This window comes from Bos indicus, chromosome 9, assembly GCF_029378745.1.
Source record: "Bos indicus isolate NIAB-ARS_2022 breed Sahiwal x Tharparkar chromosome 9, NIAB-ARS_B.indTharparkar_mat_pri_1.0, whole genome shotgun sequence".
NCBI classification, from domain to species: Eukaryota; Metazoa; Chordata; class Mammalia; order Artiodactyla; family Bovidae; genus Bos; species Bos indicus.
The window spans coordinates 93,311,853-93,332,893 of record NC_091768.1 but is presented as its reverse complement, the minus strand read 5'-3'; the positions used below and the strand labels follow the sequence as shown (position 1 = coordinate 93,332,893).

Genomic DNA, 21,041 nt, shown 5'->3' with positions numbered 1-21,041 from the left:
GCCATTCTCTTCTCCAGTGGACCACATTTTGTCAGGACCATCCACCATGACCTGTCCATCTTGGGTAGCCCTGCACAGCATGGCTCATAGTTTCATTGATTTAGAGAAGGATGTGCTCCATGTGATCAGTTTGATTAATTTTCTGTGGTTGTGGTTTTCATTCTGTCCGCCCTCTGATGGATAGGGATAAGAGGTTTATGGAAGCTTCCTGATGGGAGAGACTGACTGTGGGGAAACTGGGTCTTGTTCTGATGGGTGGGGCCATGCTCACTAAATCTTTAATCCAATTTCTGTTGGTGGGTGGGGCTGTGATTTTAGGAATCAGTGAATTAAAATGTATTGGAATGGGTGAATTTAACTCAGATGACCATTATATCTACTACTGTGAGCAAGAATCCCTTAGAAGAAATGGAGTAGCCCTCATACTCAACAAAAGAGTCTGAAATGCAATACTTGGGTGCAATCTCAAAAATGACCGAATGATCTCTGTTTGTTATCAAGGCAAACCATTCAGTATCACAGTAATCCAAGTCTATTCCCCAACAAGTAATGCTGAAGAAGCTGAAGTTGAACGGTTCTATGAAGACCTACAAGACCTTCTAGAACTAACACCCAAAAAAGATGTCCTTTTCATCATAGGGGAGTAGAATGCAAAAATAAGACGTCAAGAAATACCTGGAGTAACAGTCTAATTTGGACTTGGAGTACAAAATGAAGCAGGGCAAAGGCTAATAGAGTCTTGCCAAGAGAATGCACTGGTCATACACCCTCTTCCAACAACACAAGAGAAGACTCTACACAAGAACATCATCAGATGGTCAGTACCAAAATCAGATTGATTATATTCTTTGCATCCAAAGATGGAGAAGTTCTTTACATTTAGCAAAAACAAGACGGGGAGCTGACTGTGGCTCAGATCATGAACTCCTTATTGCCAAATTCAGACTGAAATTGAAGAAAGTAGGGAAAACCACTAGACCATTCAGGTATGACCTAAATAAAATCCCTTATGATTATACAGTGGAAGTAACAAAAAGACTCAAGGGATTAGATCTGATAGAGTGCCTGAAGAACTATGGACAGAGGTTCTTGACATTATACAGGAGGCAGTGTTCAAGATCATCCACAAGAAAAAGAAATGCAAAAAGGCAAAATGGTTATCTGAGGAGGCCTTACAAATGGCTGAGAAAAGAAGAGAGGCAAAAGGCAAAGGAGAAAAGGAAAGATATAAGCATCTGAACGCAGAGTTCCAAAGAATAGCAAGGAGAGATAAGAAAGTCTTCCTCAGTGATCAATGCAAAGAAATAGAGGAAAACAACAGAATGGGAAAAGACTAGAGATCTCTTCAAGAAAATTAGAGATAGCAAGGGAACATTTCATGCAAAAATGGGCACAATAAAGGACAGAAATGGTATGGACCTAACAGAAGCAAAAGATATTAAGAAGAGGTGGCAAGAATACAAGAAGAACTATACAAAAAAGATCTTCATGACCCAGATAAACAGGATGGTGTGATCATTCACCTAGAGCCAGACATCCTGAAATGCAAAGTCAAGTGGGTCTTATGAAGCATCACTATGAACAAAGCTAGTGGAGGTGATGGAATTCCAGTTGAGCTATTTCAAATCCTAAAAGATGATGCTTTGAAGGTCCTGCACTCAATATGCCAGCAAATTTGGAAAGCTCAGCAGTGGCCACAGGACTGGAAAAGGTCAATATTCATTCCAATCCCAAAGAAAGGCAATGCCAAAGAATGCTCAAACTACTGCACAATTGTACTCATCTCACACGCTAGCAGAGTAATGCTCAAAATTCTCCAAGCCAGGCTTCAATAGTACATGAACCGTGAACTTCCACATGTTCAAGCTGGATTTAGAAAAGGCAGAGAAACCAGAAATCAAATTGCCAACATCCTTTGGATCTTAGAGAAAGCAAGGAAATTCCAGAAAAACATATATTTCTGCTTTATTGATTATGCCAAAACCTTTGACAGTGTGGATCACAACAAACTGTGGAAAATTGTTAAAGAGATGGGAATACCAGACCGCCTTATCTGCCTCCTGAGAAATCTGCAGGCAGGTCAAGAAGCAACAGTTAGAACTGGACATAGAACAACATACTGGTTCCAAATCAGGAAAGGAGTACGTCAAGGCCTTATATTATCATCCTGCTTATTTAACTTACACGCAGAGTACCACGCAAAACACCAAGCTGGATGAAGCACAAGCTGGAATCAAGATTTCCAGTAGAAATATCAATAACCTCGGATACAGAGATGACACCACCCTTATGGCAGAAAGCGAAGAAGAATTAAAGAGCCTCTTGTTGAAAGTTAAAGAGAAGAGTGAAAAAGTTGGCTTAAAATCAACACTCAGAAAACAAAGATCATGCCATCTGGTCTCATCACTTCATGGCAAATAGATGGGGAAACAGTGGCTGACTTTATTTTTTGGGGCTCCAAAATCACTGCAGATGCTGACTGCAGCCATGAAATTCAAAGATGCTTATTCCTTGGAAGAAAAGCTATGATCTACCTAGACAGCATATTAAAAAGCAGAGACATTACTTTGCCAACAAAGGTCCATCTAGTCAAAGCTATGGTTTTTCCAGTAGTCATGTATGCAAATGAGAGTTGGACTATAAAGAAAGCTGAGCATTGAAGAATTGATGCTTTTGAACTGTGGTGTTGGAGAAGACTCTTGAGAGTCCCTTGGACTGCAAGGAGATCTAACCAGTCCATCCTAAAGGAGATCAGTTCTGAATATTCATTGGAAGGACTGATCCTGAAGCTGAAACTCCAATACTTTGGCCACCTGCTGCGAAGAACTGACTCATTAGAAAAGATCCTGATGCTGGGAAAGATCGAAGGCAGGTTGAGAAGGGAATGACAGAGGATGAGATGGTTGGATGGCATCACATGCTTTATTCAGATTCCCTTAATTTTTACCTAATGTACTTTAGCTGTTTCAGGATTCCATCCAGGACACCACATTGCAAAATATAGAATGTGAATTCCTTTCAGATACACATGGAACATTTACCAAAATTGACCACATGCTAGGCTGTAAAGTGAAACACAGAATGCTTTAAAGGATTTAAAGCCTGTGTTCTCTAATCAGAATGAAATGAAGTTAGAATCAGCAACAGATACAAAAATTGTGCTAAGTTTAGAAATTTAAAAATGCATTTTTAAATAGTACTCTCTGTCTTTGTGGTTTCTATGTATTTCTATTAGGTTACGTTTTGATTACATTGTTCAAAATTTATATTTTAACTGTTTGCTACTAACAGAGTTATTGATATTTTAGGGTCCCTGAAAATCAAACACTGAGAAAACTACGTGGTCTCAGGTGGTATTTTTCAGTGGTAATTCTTGAAATTTCAAGAAAGAAGTAGAGAAAGTGAGATAGGAAAGGAGCAAAAAGTCAATAAAAGAACATACCACTAACCTAGATCCCACCTTGAAAACTAGGGCTTACTGCTATGGAGTTGCACAGAGTCAGACATGACTGAAGCGACTTAGCAGCAGCAGCAGCAACTGCTGTTTGAGAAAAATGTGTATCCCCGCTCTCAGAATTTCCCCACTCTTGTACAGTAAAGCAAAGTAAGTGATCTACCAAGTTCCATCCCCTGTTTCTCAGGTTGCAAGTCCTGCAGCCCATTGAGATTGTTAGATGAGCTGAGAGGAAAGTGGCGCAGAATGTTGGGATAATGCGAATTTCACTCCCTTTTCTCCAGCATCCTGAGCTCTCAGGTTCTGGGTAATCTGATAGTTCTCTGATAATTCATCTTCGTTGCAAAAACATTTTATGTGTATTGTGCTTATTTATATTGTTCCTTTTTGTGGGATGATTAGTGTAGTACAAGCTAGTCCGTTATAGCCAGAATAGAAATGTATATGTTTTGGTTATTGATTTCTAACTATTCTTCCCATTGATGTTCTCTCTTGCTCTGTCTGAACTTTATTATTGATTGCCCCTCGGATCTATATTATGTCTTTCATCCTGCTTGATTTGTATTTATTAATAATTAGCTTTTCTTTTTCTAGTTTCTTTAAAAAAAATTTTTTTTTATTGATTGATTTGGCTGCATTGGTTCCTAGTTGCTGCATGTGGGATCTTTGTTCCCTGACCAGAGATTGAACCCATGGCCCCTGCATTGCAAGGCAGATTCTTAACCACTGGACCAGCAGGAAAATCTCTTTTTCTAGTTTCTTAATACAGAATTTTGGTCATTGATTTCAGATATTTTTTTCTAATGTAAGTATTCAGTGCCACATCTATTTAAACACTGCTTTATCTACATCCTACATGTTTTGATATTTTGCATTAATATTCTATGAAGATGTACAATATCTTCTAGTGAGGAAAAAGTGAAAAGTGTTAGTCACTCCATTGTGTCCAACTCTTTCTGACCTGTGGCCTGTAGCCCATCAGGCTCCTCTGTCCATGGGATTCTCCAGTCAAGATTACTGGAGTGGGTTGCCAATTTCTTCTCCAGGGGATCTTCCTTACCCTGAGTTGAACCTGGGTTTCCTTCATTGCAGGCAGATTCTTTACCATCTGAGTCACCAGGGAAGCCTTCTAGAGCTAACATGAAAAAAAGACATACTCTTCATTTTAGGGGATTGGAATGCAAAAGTAGAAAGTCAAGTGATACCAAGAATAACAGGCAAGTTTAGCCTTGGCATACAAAATTAAGCAGGGAAAGACTAACAGAGCTTTGTCAAGAGAAAATGCTGGTCATAGCAAACATTCTTTTCCAACAGCCCAAGAGATGGCTCTACACATGGACATCACTAGGTGGTCAATACTGAAGTCAGATTGATTATATTCTTTGCAGCCAAAGATGGAGAAGTTCTATACAGTCAGTAAAAATAAGACCTGGAGCTGACTGCAATTCAGATCATCAGCTCCATATTGCAAAATTCAGTTTTAAATTAAAGAAAGTAGCGAAAACTACCAGACCATTTAAGTGTGACCAAAATTAAATCCCTTATGATTAAACATTCAAGTATGATCAAAATTAAATCCCTTATGATCCCTAATGACAAATAGATTCAAGGAATTAGTGCCTGAAGAACTGTGGATGGAGGCTTGTAACATTGTACAGGAGGCAGTGACCAAAACCATCCCAAAGAAAAAGAAATGCAAGAAGGCAAAGTGGTTGTTTGAGGAGGCTTTACAAATAGCTGAGAAAAGAAGAGAGGTGAAAGTCAAAGGAGATAGGGAAAGATATACCCAACTGAGTGCAGAGTTCCAGAAAACAGCAAGGAGAGATAAGAAGGTCTTCTTAAATGAACAATGCAAAGAAATAGAGGTAAGCAATAGAATGGAAAGGACTAGAGAGCTCTTCAAGAAAATTGGAGGTATCTAGGGAACATTACATGCAAGGATGGGCATGATAAATGATAGAAAAGGTAAGGATGTAACAGAAGCAGAATAGATTAAGAAAAGGTTGCAAGAATATACAGAAGAACTATACAGAGAAGGTCTTAATGACCAGGATAACAAGGATGATGTGGTCAGTCACCTAGAGCCAAACATTCTGGAGTGTGAATGGGCCTTAAGAAGCATTACTGTGCACAAAGCTAGTGGAGGTGATGGAATTCCAGCTGAGCTATTTCAAATCCTGAAACATGATGCTGTTAAAGAGCTGCATTCAATATGTCAGCAAATTTGGAAAACTCAACAGTGGCCATAGGACTGGAAGATGTCAGTTTTCATTCCAACCCCAAAGAAAGGGCAATGCCAAATAATGTTCAAACTACCATAAAATTGCTCTCATTTCACTTCCTAGCAAGTGCTTAGAAGTGCTAAGTTGCTTCAGTCGTATCTGACTCTTTGCAACCCTCTGGACTATAGCCTGCCAGGCTGCTCTACCAGGCTATCCTTGAATAGGATTCTCCAGGCAAGAATACTGGAGTGGGTTTCCATTTCCTTCTCCAGGAGGTCTTCCCCACTCATGGACTGAACCCTCATCTTTTATGTCTCCTACACTGGCAGGTGGGTTCTTTACCACTAGCACCTGAGAAGCTAGCAAGGTTATGCTCCAAATCTTTGAATCTAGGATTCATCGGTACGTGAGCTGAGAACTTCCAGATGCATAAGGTACTTTAGAAAAAGGTAGAGGAATGAGAGAGAGAAGGCAATGTCGCCCCACTCCAGTACTCCTGCCTGGAAAATCCCATGGATGGAGGAGCCTGGTGGGCTACAGTCCATGAGGTCGCTAAGGGTGGGACATGACTGAGCGCCTTCACTTTCACTTTTCACTTTCACGCACTGGAGAACGAAATGGGAACCCACTCCAGTGTTCTTGCCTGGAGAATCCCAGGGACGGGGGAGCCTGGTGGGCTGCCGTCTATGGGGTCGCACAGAGTCGGACACGACTGAAGCGACTTAGAAGCAGCAGCAGAGGAACCAGAGATCAAATTGCTAACATCCTTTGGATCTTAGAGAAAGCAAGGAAATTCCAGAAAAATATCTGTTTCTCTTTTTATTGATTAGGCTAAAACCTTTGACTGTGTGGGTCACAACAAACTGTGCAAAATTCTTAAAGAGGTGGTAATAACCAGATCACCTAACTGTCTCCTGAGAAATCTGTATGCAGGTCAGGAAGCAACAGTTAGAACTGGACAAGGAACAACTGAATGGTTCAAACTTGGGAAAGGAGTACAACAAGGCTGCATATTATCTCCCTCCTTATTTACCTAATATGCAAAGTACATCATGGGAAATGCCAGGCTGGCTGAGCCATAAGCTGGAATCAAGAATGCAGGGAGAAGTGTTAACTACCTCAGAGGTGCAGATGATACCACTCTAATGTCAGAAAGTGAAGAGGAACTAAAGAGCTTCTTCATGAGGGTGAAAGAGGAGAGTGAAAAAGCTGGTTTAAACACATGTCTACCTGTGGCGGATTCATTTCGATATTTGGCAAAACTAATACAATATTGTAAAGTTTAAAAAAAAAAAACAAAAAACTCAACATTCAAAAAACTAAGATCATGGCATCTGGTCCCATTCAGTTCAGTTCAGTTCAGTCACTTAGTCATGTCCAACTCTTTGTGACCTCATGAATCACAGCACACCAGGCCTCCCTGTTCATCACGAACTCCCAGAGTTCACTCAGACTCACGTCCATTGAGTCGGTGATGCCATCCAGCCATCTCATCCTCTGTCGTCCCCTTCTCCTCCTGCCCCCAATCCCTCCCAGCATCAGGGTCTTTTCCAATGAATCAACTCTTTGCATGAGGTGGCCAAAGTACTGGAGTTTCAGCTTTAGCATCATTCCTTCCAAAGACCACCCAGGACCTATCTCCTTTAGAATGGACTGGTTGGATCTCCTTGCAGTCTAAGGGACTCTCAAGAGTCTTCTCCAACACCACACTTCAAAAGCATCAATTCTTTGGTGCTCAGCTTTCTTCACAGTCCAACTCTCACATCCATACATGACCACTGGAAAAACCATAGCCTTGACTAGATGGACCTTTATTGGCAAAATAATGTCTCTGCTTTTGAATATGCTGTCTAGGTTGGTCATAACTTTCCTTCCAAGGCGTAAGTGTCTTTTAATTTCATGGCTGCAGTCACCATCTGCAGTGATTTTGGAGCCCAAAAAATTAAGTGTGACACTGTTTCCACTGTTTCCCCATCTATTTCCCATGAAGTGATGGGACCAGATGTCATGATCTTAGTTTTCTGAATGTTGAGCTTTAAGCCAACTTTTTCACTCTCCACTTTCACTTTCATCAAGAGGCTTTTTAGTTCCTCTTCACTTTCTGCCATAAGGATGGTGTCATCTGCATATCTGAGGTTATTGATATTTCTCCAGGCAACCTTGATTCCAGCTTGTGCTTCTTCCAGTCCAGTGTTTCTCATGATGTACTCTGCATATAAGTTAAATAAGCAGGGTGACAATATACAGCCTTGATGTACTCCTTTTCCTATTTGGAACCAGTCTGTTGTTCCATGTCCAGTTCTAACTGTTGCTTCCTGACCTGCAGATAGGTTTCTCAAGAGGCAGGTCAGGTGGTCTGGTATTCCCATCTCTTTCAGAATTTTCCACAGTTTATTGTGATCCACAGAGTCAAAGGCTTTGGCATAGTCAAGAAAGCAGAAATAGATGTTTTTCTGGAACTCTCTTGCTTTTTCCATGACCCACCAGATCCTGGCAATTTTATCTTTGGTTCCTCTGCCTTTTCTAAAACCAGCTTGAACATCTGGAAGTTCACGGTTCATGTATTGGTGAAGCCTGGCTTGGAGAATTTTGAGCATTACTTTACTAGCGTGTGAGATGAGTGCAATTGTGCAGTAGTTTGAGCATTCTTTGGCATTGCCTTTCTTTCAGATTGGAATGAAAACTGACCTTTTCCAGGCCTGTGGCCACTGCTGAGTTTTCCAAATTTGCTGGCATATTGAGTGCAGCACTTTCATAGCATCATCTTTCTGGTCCCATTACTTCATGGCAAATAGATAGGCAAAAATGCGAAACAGTGGCAGAGTTTACATTCTTGGGCTCCAAAATCATTGCAGATGGTGACTGCAGCCATGAAATTAAAAGATGCTTGCTCCTTGGAAGAGAGGCTTCTCATACATTTGTAATATGCTAGACAATGTATTAAAAAGCAGAGACATTGCTTTGCTGACAAAGGTCCATATAGTCAAAGTTACCATTTTTTTCCATATCTGTGTATGGATGTGGGAGTTGGACCATAAAGAAGGCCGAGCACTATAGAATTGATGCTCTCAACTTGTGGTACTGGAGAAAACTCTTGAGAGTCCCTTGGACTGCAAGGAGATCAAACCATTGATCTTAAAGGAAATCAACCCTGAATATTCATTGAAAGAACTGATGCTGAAGCTCCAGTACTTTGGCCACCTGATGCCAAGAGTCAACTCACTGGAAAAGAAGCTGATGCTTGAAAAGATTGAGGGCAAAAGGAGAAAAGGGTGGCAGAGGATATGGTAATTAGACAGCACCACCAACTCAATGGACATGAATTTGAGCAAACTCTGGGAGACAGTGGAGAACAGAGGAGCCTGGGTGCTGCAGTCCATGGGGTCACAGACAGTCACATACGACTTAGTGACTGAACAAAAACAATTGATATTTTCATTCAATCCCCAATATTTTCTAATTTCACTTATAGCTTCCACTCTGCCCCATGAATTATTATTATTTAGAAGTGTGCTATTTGATTTCCAAATTTGGGAAGCTATCTTTCTGTAACTGATTTCAAGTTTAATTCAATTATTGACAGCAAACATATTTTATGTGTTTTCTATCCTTTTAAATGTAAGGTTTATTTTATAACCCAGAGTATGATCTGTCTTAGTGACCATGCCACGTTCACCCAAAAGGAATGTGTATTCTGCTATTGTAGGATGAATTATCTATAAGTGTTTATTAGAGCAAGCTGTTTGTTCATGGCTTCTATACCTTTACTAATTTTCTGTCTCTGTTCTATCACAATAACTCCTTTGAGTGCTGAAGTCTTCAAATTTGTAGATTTTAAAATGTCCTTTTTCTTTTCTCTTTTCTTTTTTGTCAGTGTGTTTTGGTGTCTGTTAGGTCAATACTCATTTACGTTTGCTGTTTTCTTGTTGCAGAACTTTTTGGCCATTATTTAATGTATTTCTTTATCTCTAGTAATTTTCATGCTCTGAAGTTAACTTTAATATTAATATAACTACTCTTTTCCCATTAAAATGTTCAGCCCGTTTATGTGCTAATATTTAAAATATGTATCTTTTAGACAGCATATATTTGGGTCTTTTAAAAACTGAATATGGCAGTTTCTGTCCTTCATTTGATATGTTAAATCCATTAATCATTTAAACTTAATAAAAATATTGGTATTGATGAGATTGAAATTTACAGTTTGTCCTCTTGCTCATAGGTTTTCCTTCTCCTGCTTTCTTTTGGATTATTAAAATTATTTTAATATTTCACATTAACTAATCTCTTTTGCATCTTGTAAGCATTTGAGATTATAGTACATATCTAAATTTTCCTTTTGTTCATGTTTAAATTTATAATTGATGATGATTTTGAAGTTTTTCTCATATAAGTTTTAAATATTTTATCACTTCAAACACAGTGTAGATAGAACTCCTAGAACTAAATAGGTTCCTTTACTCTCCCCTGGGTCTTCACGTTACAGTTTGCACATGTATTAATATTACATCTACATGCATTGACAACTCCAGTGTTATAATTTTTGCTTTTCAGCAATCAAAGATATTATAATGAACTTGAGAGGAGAAAAAATAATCCTTGATATTTACCCAGATATTTATCATTTCTGCTGCTCTTAATTTTTTTCTATTAATTAATTAATTTATTTTTATTTGGAGATAGTTGATTTGCCATACTGTGTTGTTTTCTGCCATACATCAACATAAATCAGCCATATCTATTCATATGCCCCCTCCTTCTTGAACCTTCCTCCCTCCTCCCATCCCATCCCACTCCTCTCAGTCAGTTTAGTCACTCAGTCGTGTCCGACTCTTTGTGACCCCATGGACTTCAGCATGCCAGGCCTCTCTGTCTATCACCAACTCCTGGAGTTCACCCAAACTCATGTCCATTGAGTCAGTGATGCCATCCAACCACCTCATCCTCTGTTGTCACCTTCTCCTCCCAGCTTCAATCTTTCCCAGCATCAGGGTCTTTTCAAATGAGTCAGCTCTTAGCATCAGGTGGCCAAAGTACTGAAGTTTCAGTTTCAACATCAGTCCTTCCAAAGAACACCCAGGGCTGATCTCCTTTAGAATGGACTGGTTGGATTACCTTGCAGTCCAAGGGACTCTCAAGAGTCTTCTCCAACACCACAGTTCAAAAGCATCAATTCCTCGGTGCTCAGCCTTCTTTATGGTCCAACTGTCACATCCATAGATGACTCCCACCCCTCTAGGTTGTCACATACCATTTAAGGGACTTTCCAGGTGGCACAGTGGTAAAGAATCTACATGCCAATGCAGGAGACACAGGAGATGCTAGTTTGACCCCTGGGTTTGGAAGATCCCCTGCAGGAGGAAATGGCAACCCACTCCAGTATTCTTGCCTGGGAAATCCCATGGACGGAGCACCCTAGTGGGCTACAGTCCATGAGTTCACAGAGTTGGGTGGGGCTGAGCCCACACTGTTAAATTTGGTATGCTAATTTTAAAAACTGAGGTAGAATTTATATAATATAAAAGTTGCCATCTGAACCATTTTTAAGTGTACACTTCAGCTCTCTTAAGTACATTTACATTGTGGTGCAACCAGTCTTTGGAAGTCTTTCATCTTGCAGGATGGAAATTCTGTATCTACTAAACCACAATTCGCCATCCCTCCCTCCCTTCAGCCCTGGTAACCACCATTCTACTCTCTTTATAAATGTGACTGCTCCAGGTTCCTCATATAAGTAGAATCATGCAGTACTTGTCTTTCTGTAACAGACTGACTCATTTCACTTGGACCCTTGTATTTTAAAGCACATGTCAGAATTTCCTTCCTTTCTAAGACTGCTAATACTTCTTTTATTTTGTGTGTATATATATATATATGTATATAGTACATTTTGTTTACCTGTTCCTCAATCAATGAAGACTTAGATTGCTTTCTACATCTTGGCTTTTGTGAATAATACTGCTCTGAGTATGGTATTGAACCATCTCTTTGATATCCTGTTTTTAATTCTTTGGATACATACCCGGAAGTCGAATTGCTGGATCAAAACCATACCATTTCTGATATGTACTGCACCATTTTACATTCACACCACCAGTGCACAAGGGTTCCAGTCTCTTCTTGCCACACTTGCCACATTCTTGCCAACACTTGCAATTTTCTACAGTTGCTGTTCTAAGGACTGTGAGGTGGTGATTTTCTAATATTTTAGTTTGACTTTTTGCTTCTCTTTTCATGAAAAGTGTTGACCTATAATATTCCTGTCTTTCATTATCTTTGTCTATTTTTTATCAAAATTGTTTTATTCTACATGAAATGAGCTAAAGAGCTTGACCTTTCTATTCTCCAAAAAGTTTTGCTTTATATAGGGAGTAGCATTTCTTCGGAGAAAGCAATGGCACCCCACTCCAGTACTCTTGCCTGGAAAATCCCATGGATGGAGGAGCCTGGGTAGGCTGCAGTCCATGGGGTCTCTAAGAGTTGGGCATGATTGAGTGACTTCACTTTCTCTTTTCACTTTCATGCATTGGAGAAGGCAATGGCACCCCACTCCAGTGTTCTTGCCTGGAGAATCCCAGGGACGGGGGAGCCTGGTGGGCTGCCCTCTATGGGGTTGCACAGAGTCGGACACGACTGAAGTGACGCAGCAGCAGCAGCATTTCTTAATATTTGGTAAATCTTTGCATTTAAAATGACTTCTCTATATGGTATTCTTTCTTTTTTATTTCTAAGAGTGTTTGTTACATCCATTTTTTCCTTCTGATCAGTTCTTTCCTTTATATATACATTATATAAAACTAGTACTTCCCTCCATGTACAGCTTTAGCTGTGTCCTATGAATTTTGATATAAAGTTATCATATGAGCTTGGTTATTTGTGTTGTTCTGTTTAATATATTCTATAAGCTTTGCATTATGATTTTCCCCAAAACTGGTGAATAATGGCAATTTTAAAATTCAAAAAGCATATGCTTGATTTCTAATTTTATTTTTTAGCTGCTGCTGTTTATTTACTGATATAGAAAGAAGCTCACAACATATATTATTTGCTGAAAAAATACAGACTTTAGAACAACACTTATATTTGCTCACTCTTATCTATACATATATCTATCTGGGTACATAGGTAAAGGACACTGAGAAGGACATTCATCAGAGGGTTGACAGTGGTTATTTAAGGGTTGGAGGGTTTCAGGTAATTTGTACATTTTGCATTGGTCTTTATTGTTTTAATATTTAACAATGAATTATATCACTTTCACAAAGAGAATAAAGGCATCAAGGAAAGGGGCGCACGCAGAGGGTAGACCCTTAGGCAGCAGGGGATTAGTAGCGGGATGGATGGAAGTCAGGCCATCTCCCTCCACTATACCAATATTCAAGACCCTCCATCCTCCACCCCAAAAGAAAGCTGCTTTGTGGATTCATTTATGTGATTAGAAGCATCCTCCTCCCCATTTTTCTCATTGCTGGACTCTGCATATAGGTTCAGTTCAGTTCAGTCGCTCAGTCATGTCTGACTCTTTGCAACCCCATGAATTGCAGCACACCAGGCCTCCCTGTCCATCACCAACTCCCGGAGTTCACTCAGACTCACATCCATCGAGTCGGTGATGTCATCCAACCATCTCATCCTCTGTCATGCCCTTCTCCTCCTGCCCCCAATCCCTCCCAGCATCGGAGTCTTTTGCAATGAGTCAACTCTTTGCATGAGGTGGCCAAAATATTGGAGTTTTAGCGTTAGCATCATTCCTTCCAAAGAAATCCCAGGGCTGATCTCCTTCAGAATGGACTGGTTGGATCTCCTTGCAGTCCAAGGGACTCTCAAGTGTCTTCTCCAACACCACAGTTCAAAAGCATCAATATTTCGGTGCTCAGATTTCTTTATAGTCCAAATCTCACATCCATACATGACCACTGGAAAAACCATAGCCTTGACTAGATGGACCTTTGTTGGCAAAGTAATGTCTCTGCTTTTGAATATGCTGTCTAGGTTGGTCATAACTTTCCTTCCAAGGGGTACGTGTCTTTTAATTTCATGGCTGCAGTCACCATCTGCAGTGGTTTTGGAGCCTCACAAAATAAAGTCTAGGGTTCACTTAAAGCTGGGGCCTAGCACCTCACTGTAGCTCAAAAGGGTTGCTGAGTTGACAGGGGCCTCTCTTGACCTCTCCTTGGTATGTGCCAGCTCCTGCAGGGTGATGATCAGATTTTCAAACATCTGGGTCTTGTTGCTCTCATTGTCACAGGTTTCCTTGATTTCTAATTTTAATAAGCAGTGGTCTATATGAAACTAAATTTTTATAAATTAATAATAGTATAAATAAATATATCTGCTCATATTGTGTTTTAATGAGTGAATGCAAATAAAAAAATATGGATGTTTATATACCAGAAAGTTAAAAGTAGTTATCCCTAAGTGCTAGAATTTAAAAAGGTTTCTTTAATTTTCTTTGAATTTTTCTGCATCTTCTTGATTTGAAATGTAGATATGTATTCTATATTAGAAAAATAGAGCTGTTTGCAATTTTGGGGGGATAAAAAATAGCTTAGATGAATATAAACTATCCATATAAAGAACCCATTTATAACCCTCTACTTATTATAGAGTTTAGATTTTATTCACTGAAATATCAAAAATGAAATAAAATTTTAAAATCCTATTAATTCCTTTGGCATTGGCTTTAAGCAAATATGTTATTAGTTATTATAAACTTTTTGTTTATATTTTAAAAGATCCTTTAGTTCTATAATTATTGGAAATCAGAGAATTTCCTTTTTTAGAGTTCATTTTTTAAAAAAAACTTTGATTTATTTTATTCAGTATTTCAGCATGTTTTTAGTTGAAGGATGAGGATGGAGTCTATAGTGTCATGAAATCTGGAGGTTTATGTCTTATTTGCTTGCTTGTTTGATTGTTAATATATCTGAATCGGTACTGGATTCTTATATCCTGCAGGACAGAAATCAGATACTATTATTTATTTCTGTATTCCTAAACATAGAACCTAGCATATTATAGAAACTTAAAAATGTTTCAGTAATGGTTATTGAAATAGAACTTCTAGCTATAAGATAATTAAGTACTGCAGATATAATGTACAGTCCATGACTATAGTTAACACTGCTACATGGTATATATGAAAGTTGCTAAGAGAATAGATCCCCAAGTTCTCATCACAAGGAGTATTTTTTTCCTTTTTCTAACTATATGAAGTGAGAGATGGTAACTAAACTTATTGTGGTAATCATTTTGCAATATACATGAGTTAATTTGTTCTGCTGTATACCTTAAACTTAACACAGTGCAGTATGTCAATTGCGTCTCAATAAAACTGAAAGAAAAAAATAGAAAAGTGATTTCTACGGAAATGCTACTTTTAACTAGTTCTTCCTGAACTTAAATTCCTGAGGGCAAAGACTACATCTCAGAGTCTATTACATCCTCAGCATGTCTCTGGGCACCTGGCAGTGCCTCAATAAATATTTGTTGGATGAATGAATGGTTGGCAACTTGATTGTGATCTCGTTCGAGATTACTTGTTATTAAATCAGATGAATTTCCACCCTTCTCCTTATTTGAAGGGAGAGCACAGGTAAAGAAAACCAAGAAAACCAGGATATCAATACTTTGCTTTCTAATCAACACTACTCCATCTGTAAGTCAGACTTGTATCACACTGTCCTTCTTTTTATCTCTTCTCATCTCTCCGGCAACACCGTGTTTACTCTTCCTAAGTCGGTAAGTAGGAGGAATTCTTTCAATATAGGCTCAGTGGACCAGGACCAACAGAGACAGTGGTGTTCCAGTTTAACTTCAGTTTACACTTTCATAGCGCCTTGAACTTCATCTTTTCCATGCTTTGCTTTAGGCCCACTTCTGAGAAAAATTTTATAAATCAATAAAAGACCCTCAAATTTTCCCTGTATTAATAATTCCTTACTCTCTAAATTTGACAGTGTGCTGAGAAAGAAGATTTTTGTGTTTGAGTAGCATTTGCTCCAGGCAGATTGATACCTTGTGCAAGTGCCCTCTGTTAGCCTCTAGTTGACTGACACACGATTAGGATGAAGAAATACTATGTTTTGTCTTATTGGTCGTTGTACTTGATGAAAGTGAAAGTGGGGAGTGAAAAAGTTGGCTTAAAGCTCAACATTCAGAAAACAAAGATCATGGCATCCAGTCCCACCACTTCATGGGAAATAGATGGGGAAACAGTGGAAACGGTGTCAGACTTTATTTTTCTGGGCTCCAAAATCACTACAGATGGTGACTGCAGCCATGAAATTAAAAGACGCTTACTCCTTGGAAGGAAAGTTATGACCAACCTAGATAGCATATTCAAAAGCAGAGACATTACTTTGCCAACAAAGGTCCGTCTAGTCAAGGCTATGGTTTTTCCTGTGGTCATGTATGGATGTGAGAGTTGGACTGTGAAGAAGGCTGAGCGCCGAAGAATTGATGCTTTTGAACTGTGGTGTTGGAGAAGACTCTTGAGAGTCCCTTGGACTGCAAGGAGGTCCAACCAGTCCATTCTGAAGATCAACCCTGGGATTTCTTTGGAAGGAATGATGCTAAAGCTGAAACTCCAGTACTTTGGCCACCTCATGCGAAGAGTTGACTCATTGGAAAAGATTCTGATGCTGGGAGGGATTGGGGGCAAGAGGAGAAGGGGACGACAGAGGATGAGATGGCTGGATGGCATCACTGACTTGATGGACGTGAACTCCGGGAGTTCGTGACGGACAGGGAGGCCTGGCGTGCTGCAATTCATGGGGTCGCAAAGAGTCGGACACGACTGAGCGACTGAACTGATCTGATCTGATATATATATATATATATATATATATATATATATATATATATACACACACATACATACATATATTTTTTGGTTCTGACTTTAAAATGTGATCTTTCACATTTTGTGAACTTCCATTCTGACTAATGATTTCCCCTAATACCTTTGTATCGCCCCATTATACAGACCTATGAACACGCAGACTCTGAAGACTGATTCTGATGCCCTCAAGACTACACACAGGAGATGAATGGTGCTTTGGTATTTCAGTGAGTAGATTTCCTTGGAAGGCGTACAAGAGAAACCAGACTGACATTAAGCTCTGTAGTGGGTTAAGATATGTTTTGATATACTTGTAACATATATTCATCTGAGTTCCTTTTTTCTTGGGGATTAACATTTACATTTTGGCGTTTATTCTTCCAGATTTTCTTTCTTAGCATTCACTTATTCAATACAATGTGTAGGTATATATATACACATATATATGTGTGTGTATGTATATGCATACATATTTATATTTACACTTCTCTACTTGTAAAAATACGATCATAATATACATAGATTTTAACCTGCTTCTCCCACTGAGATATTTCATCCAACTCTGAATCAATGTGCCTTTATATAAGCAATTACTTTACCATCTAATATCAAAACACATTTTCCTTCTAAGGCTTTTCTGTGTTTATTATATACTGTTTAGTAACACCTCTTCACTGAGAGAGTGCAAGGCACAGTCTGTAAATCTGTAAGTGAAAACCTCCAAAAGGAGGAATGGAAATATGAAGACAAGTGAGAAAGAAAGCATGATTATAAAAAGCAAACAAGGAGGAACAGACGGTGTATAGCTTTGGAAATGAGGGAATGGGTCACCTCATATTTTGAAAACTATTGGATCTCAAGTTCTTCCGGTTCTCTAAAAACAGTTAGCTGCTTTAACCCTATTTATGTTACCTCACAATATGTGATATTGTCTCACAGAAGTTCCCCCTGTGTGGGAGATGCCACTGTCCCCTCAGGCAATGGCTTAGGTCAGCCCCTTCTGGCCCTCCTGTTTCTTCCCATGACTGCTAAGGGACACTATTTTGAGGCTAATTTGAATGACTTTGAGACTGTTTTAGTGTTTTCTTAGCTGGGTAGGGCTGCTTTAACAAAATATCATTTAGATTATGTGTCTTAAACAATAGAAATTCATTTCTCATAGTTCTGGTGAGTAGGAAGTCTGAGAAGAGGGTGCCTGCAGGGTTGAGTTTTGGTGAGGGCTCTGTTCCTGGTGTGCAGAAGGCCACCTACTTGCTGTGTCCTCACATGGCAGAAAGAGAGAGGAGTCTCTGGTCTCCTCCTCTTCTTAGGAGGCTACTAGTCTGATCACAGGGCTCCACCTTCATTGTCGTGGATGTTGTCGTTCAGTCGCTAACTCATGGCTGACTCTTTGCGACCCCGTGGACTGCAGCACGCCAGGCTTCTCTGTCCTTCACCATCTCCCAGAGTTTGCTCAAACTCATGTTCATCAAGCTGGTGATGCCATCCAACCATCTCATGCTCTGTTGTCCCCTTCTCCTCCTGCCCTCAGTCTTTCTCAGCATCAGGGTCTTTTCCAATGAGACAGCTGTTCGCACCATGTGGCCAAGGTATTGGAGTTTCAGCTTCGGCATCAGTCCTTCCAATGAATATTCAGGGTTGATTTCCTTTAGGATTAACTGGTTTGATCTCCTTGCTGTCCGAGGGACTCTCAAGAGTCTTCTCCAAAACCACAATTTGAAAGCATAAATTCTTCAACACTCAGACTTTATGGTCCAACTCTCATATCCATACATGAAAGTGAAAGTGAAAGTGAAGTCGCTCAGTCGTGCCCAACTCTTTGCGACCCCGTGGACTGTAGCCTACCAGGCTCCTCCGTCCATGGGATTCTCCAGGCAAGAGTACTGGAGTGCGTTGCCGTTTCCTTCTCCAGGAGATCTTCCCCACCCAGGGATCGAACCCGGGTCTCCCGCATTGCAAGCAGACGCTTTATCATCTGAGCCACCAGGGAAGTAGTCATCCATACATGACTACTGGAAAAATCATAGCTTTGACTAGACAGACCTTTGTCAGCAAAGTGACGTCTCTGGTTTTTAAAATGCTGTCTAAGTTTGTCATAGCTCTTCTTATAAGGAGCAAGTTTCTTACAAGACCGAAGGCACCGTCTGTAGTGATTTGGGAGCTCAAGAAAATAAAATCTGCCACTGTTTCCATTTTTTTTCCCATCTATTTGCCCTGAAGTGATGGGACTGGATGCCATGATCTTAGTTTTTTGAGTGTTGAGTTTTAAACCTCCATGACCTCATCTAAACCTGTTTGTCTCCCCAAAGCCCCACCTCCCAATACACTGGGTATTAGAGCTTAAACAATGAATTTTGGCGGGGCTGGGGGGGCACAGACATTGAGTCCAAGTCATTTTCTTAACACTTAAAGGTCAGAATTCCCTGATAAACAATGAATTTTAATGATCTTGTGAAAGAAACTCATCAATGCAACTTAGCTGCTTCAATAAAAATAAAATGGAAAATTAACAGTGATGGTATTTTGAATGCAGGCTTGATACTGAGGAATAAAGCAAAGGAATAAAATCTCTGCAGCATATCTTAGAGGGTCCTGAACACAATGAACTCCCTACAGAAGATGATGAAGAGGCTGGGGCAAGTGGTGAGGATATGATCACAGAAACGAATTGCACAGAGGAAGGACTCAGCACTAGAAAGAACAGAGGGGTGAGGTGGGGACTGCCATAATTCTGTAACACTGAGCATGTAATAGCAGAATTCTGAATCTCTGTTTCCCAGTAGCAAAGTAGGGAGTATAACCTTTGAGAGGTTCATCCCACCTCTATAATGCATGAAAAGCTCTGGAAAGCCTTGGATGCCCTGGAACAGCTCTATAAACTCTCAAAGCAGTAGAAACTCTTTTCATTGACATGTTCAAAGCTGACTCACTAAATTAACCAATGATTTCAACTCTTTCTTTAAAAGATACTGACTGATGCCCCACCCACTGTAGGCTGTAGGCTCCTTTTTAGTATCTCACCCACATCGGCTCCTTCTAGATCTAAGAGTCAGTGGGTAAATGCTAGTGGAGTTTGTTATTATAACAATATATCTTAATTTTAAACATTATATGATACAGTGAAATATAACTGTGAAAATTGTTGCTGTGCCCATGAAAACAAAAAATACTTCAATAAGAATTTGAAAAAATTATTAAAGTTTTGCTGTTGTTTTAGGTGTGAATTAGAGGAATTTAAATTATCAGGAAATTTTTGAGAGATCAACTCTTCCATATTCTTCCCCAGGGGGCCTTGCATTGCATCAACTTTAAAGAACTGAAATTAGAAGTCACAGACTTCTAATGAATTGAATCACACTCAATTCACATTGCACGTGAATCATGCTTTTGAAATGGTGAAATGGTGTGGAGCTTTAATCACTGGTCATCCATGTTGTAAGCAGGGATTGACTATTGATTAATCAAAAAATATTTTTACTTAAAACACAAAAAACATATATATTTCACATATATTTTACATATATTATTGCTTTCATATATAATTTTAAAATTGACTCTCTACTTTAATGAACTAATTTGATTAAATGACTATGGTATTCTAGGAGAGGGCGATAGCAACCCACTCCAGTACTCTTGCCTGGGAAATCCCATGGATGGAGGATCCTGGTGGGCTGCGGTCCATGGGGTCGCAAAGAGTTGGACTCCACCGAGCGACTTCACTTTCACTTTTCACTTTTATGCACTGGAGAGGAAAATGGCAACCCACTCCAGTGTTCTTGCCTGGAGAATCCCAGGGACGGGAGCCTGGTGGGCTGCCGTCTATGGGGTCGCACAGAGTCGAACATGACTGATGTGACTTAGCAGCTTAGCATGGTATTCTATGATATTTCACTAAATAAACTGTGTGGGTCACCTGTGAAATAGGATTTTCAGAGCAGTCACCGTAATATCATATCCATTCCTAAAGCTAAATGCTTAACTTGGTGCAGAAAGGGATGGTAAGCTCTTAAATTGTATTCACACTAACATATATATATATAGGCCTTGCCACCCTTGTAAGAGCCAAGTCTCAAAAACGTCTCATTAATATGTGCTCATAAATAATGAAAGAATAATAAATACCATTTCAGCAATGAAAACTAAATTATGCAGAACAAAACAAAATAGTCATGGTTTTAAGAGTAATTGGGAACAAAAAGATTAGGACTGAGACAATAGGAAAAGACTATATTTTAAAAATGGATGTGGAGAAAATGATATAGAGAAGAGGTAAAGGAAATGTAAAATTTCTATTATTGAAATTCCCCCAAAAGAAAATAAACACAGTGGAACAAAGAACAAGTATCAAGACTATATATAATTCATATCATTTTCTTGAAATGAAACAGATGCTAATGTGTTACCAAAAGTGAAAATTGACCCCAAACTGTTAACGCTGACTCAACACTGATTGCAATATTTGATGTGGAAGACAAAGCAAGATCTTTATGACACTCAGGTAAAGGAAAGCCCTTTTAAGGGA

General features: G+C 39.4%; 1 long non-coding RNA gene across 1 annotated transcript in view; it reads left to right on the top strand.

Moving 5' to 3' along the window:
• LOC139184861 (uncharacterized) overlaps positions 1 to 16,919 on the top strand; it is a 130,215-nt gene extending 113,296 nt beyond the window's left edge. Inside the window, exon 5 of the long non-coding RNA XR_011568357.1 lies at positions 16,664 to 16,919. This is a non-coding gene — a long non-coding RNA (uncharacterized lncRNA). The remainder of the gene's footprint in view (positions 1 to 16,663) is intronic.
• The last annotated feature ends 4,122 nt before the right edge of the window (positions 16,920 to 21,041 follow it).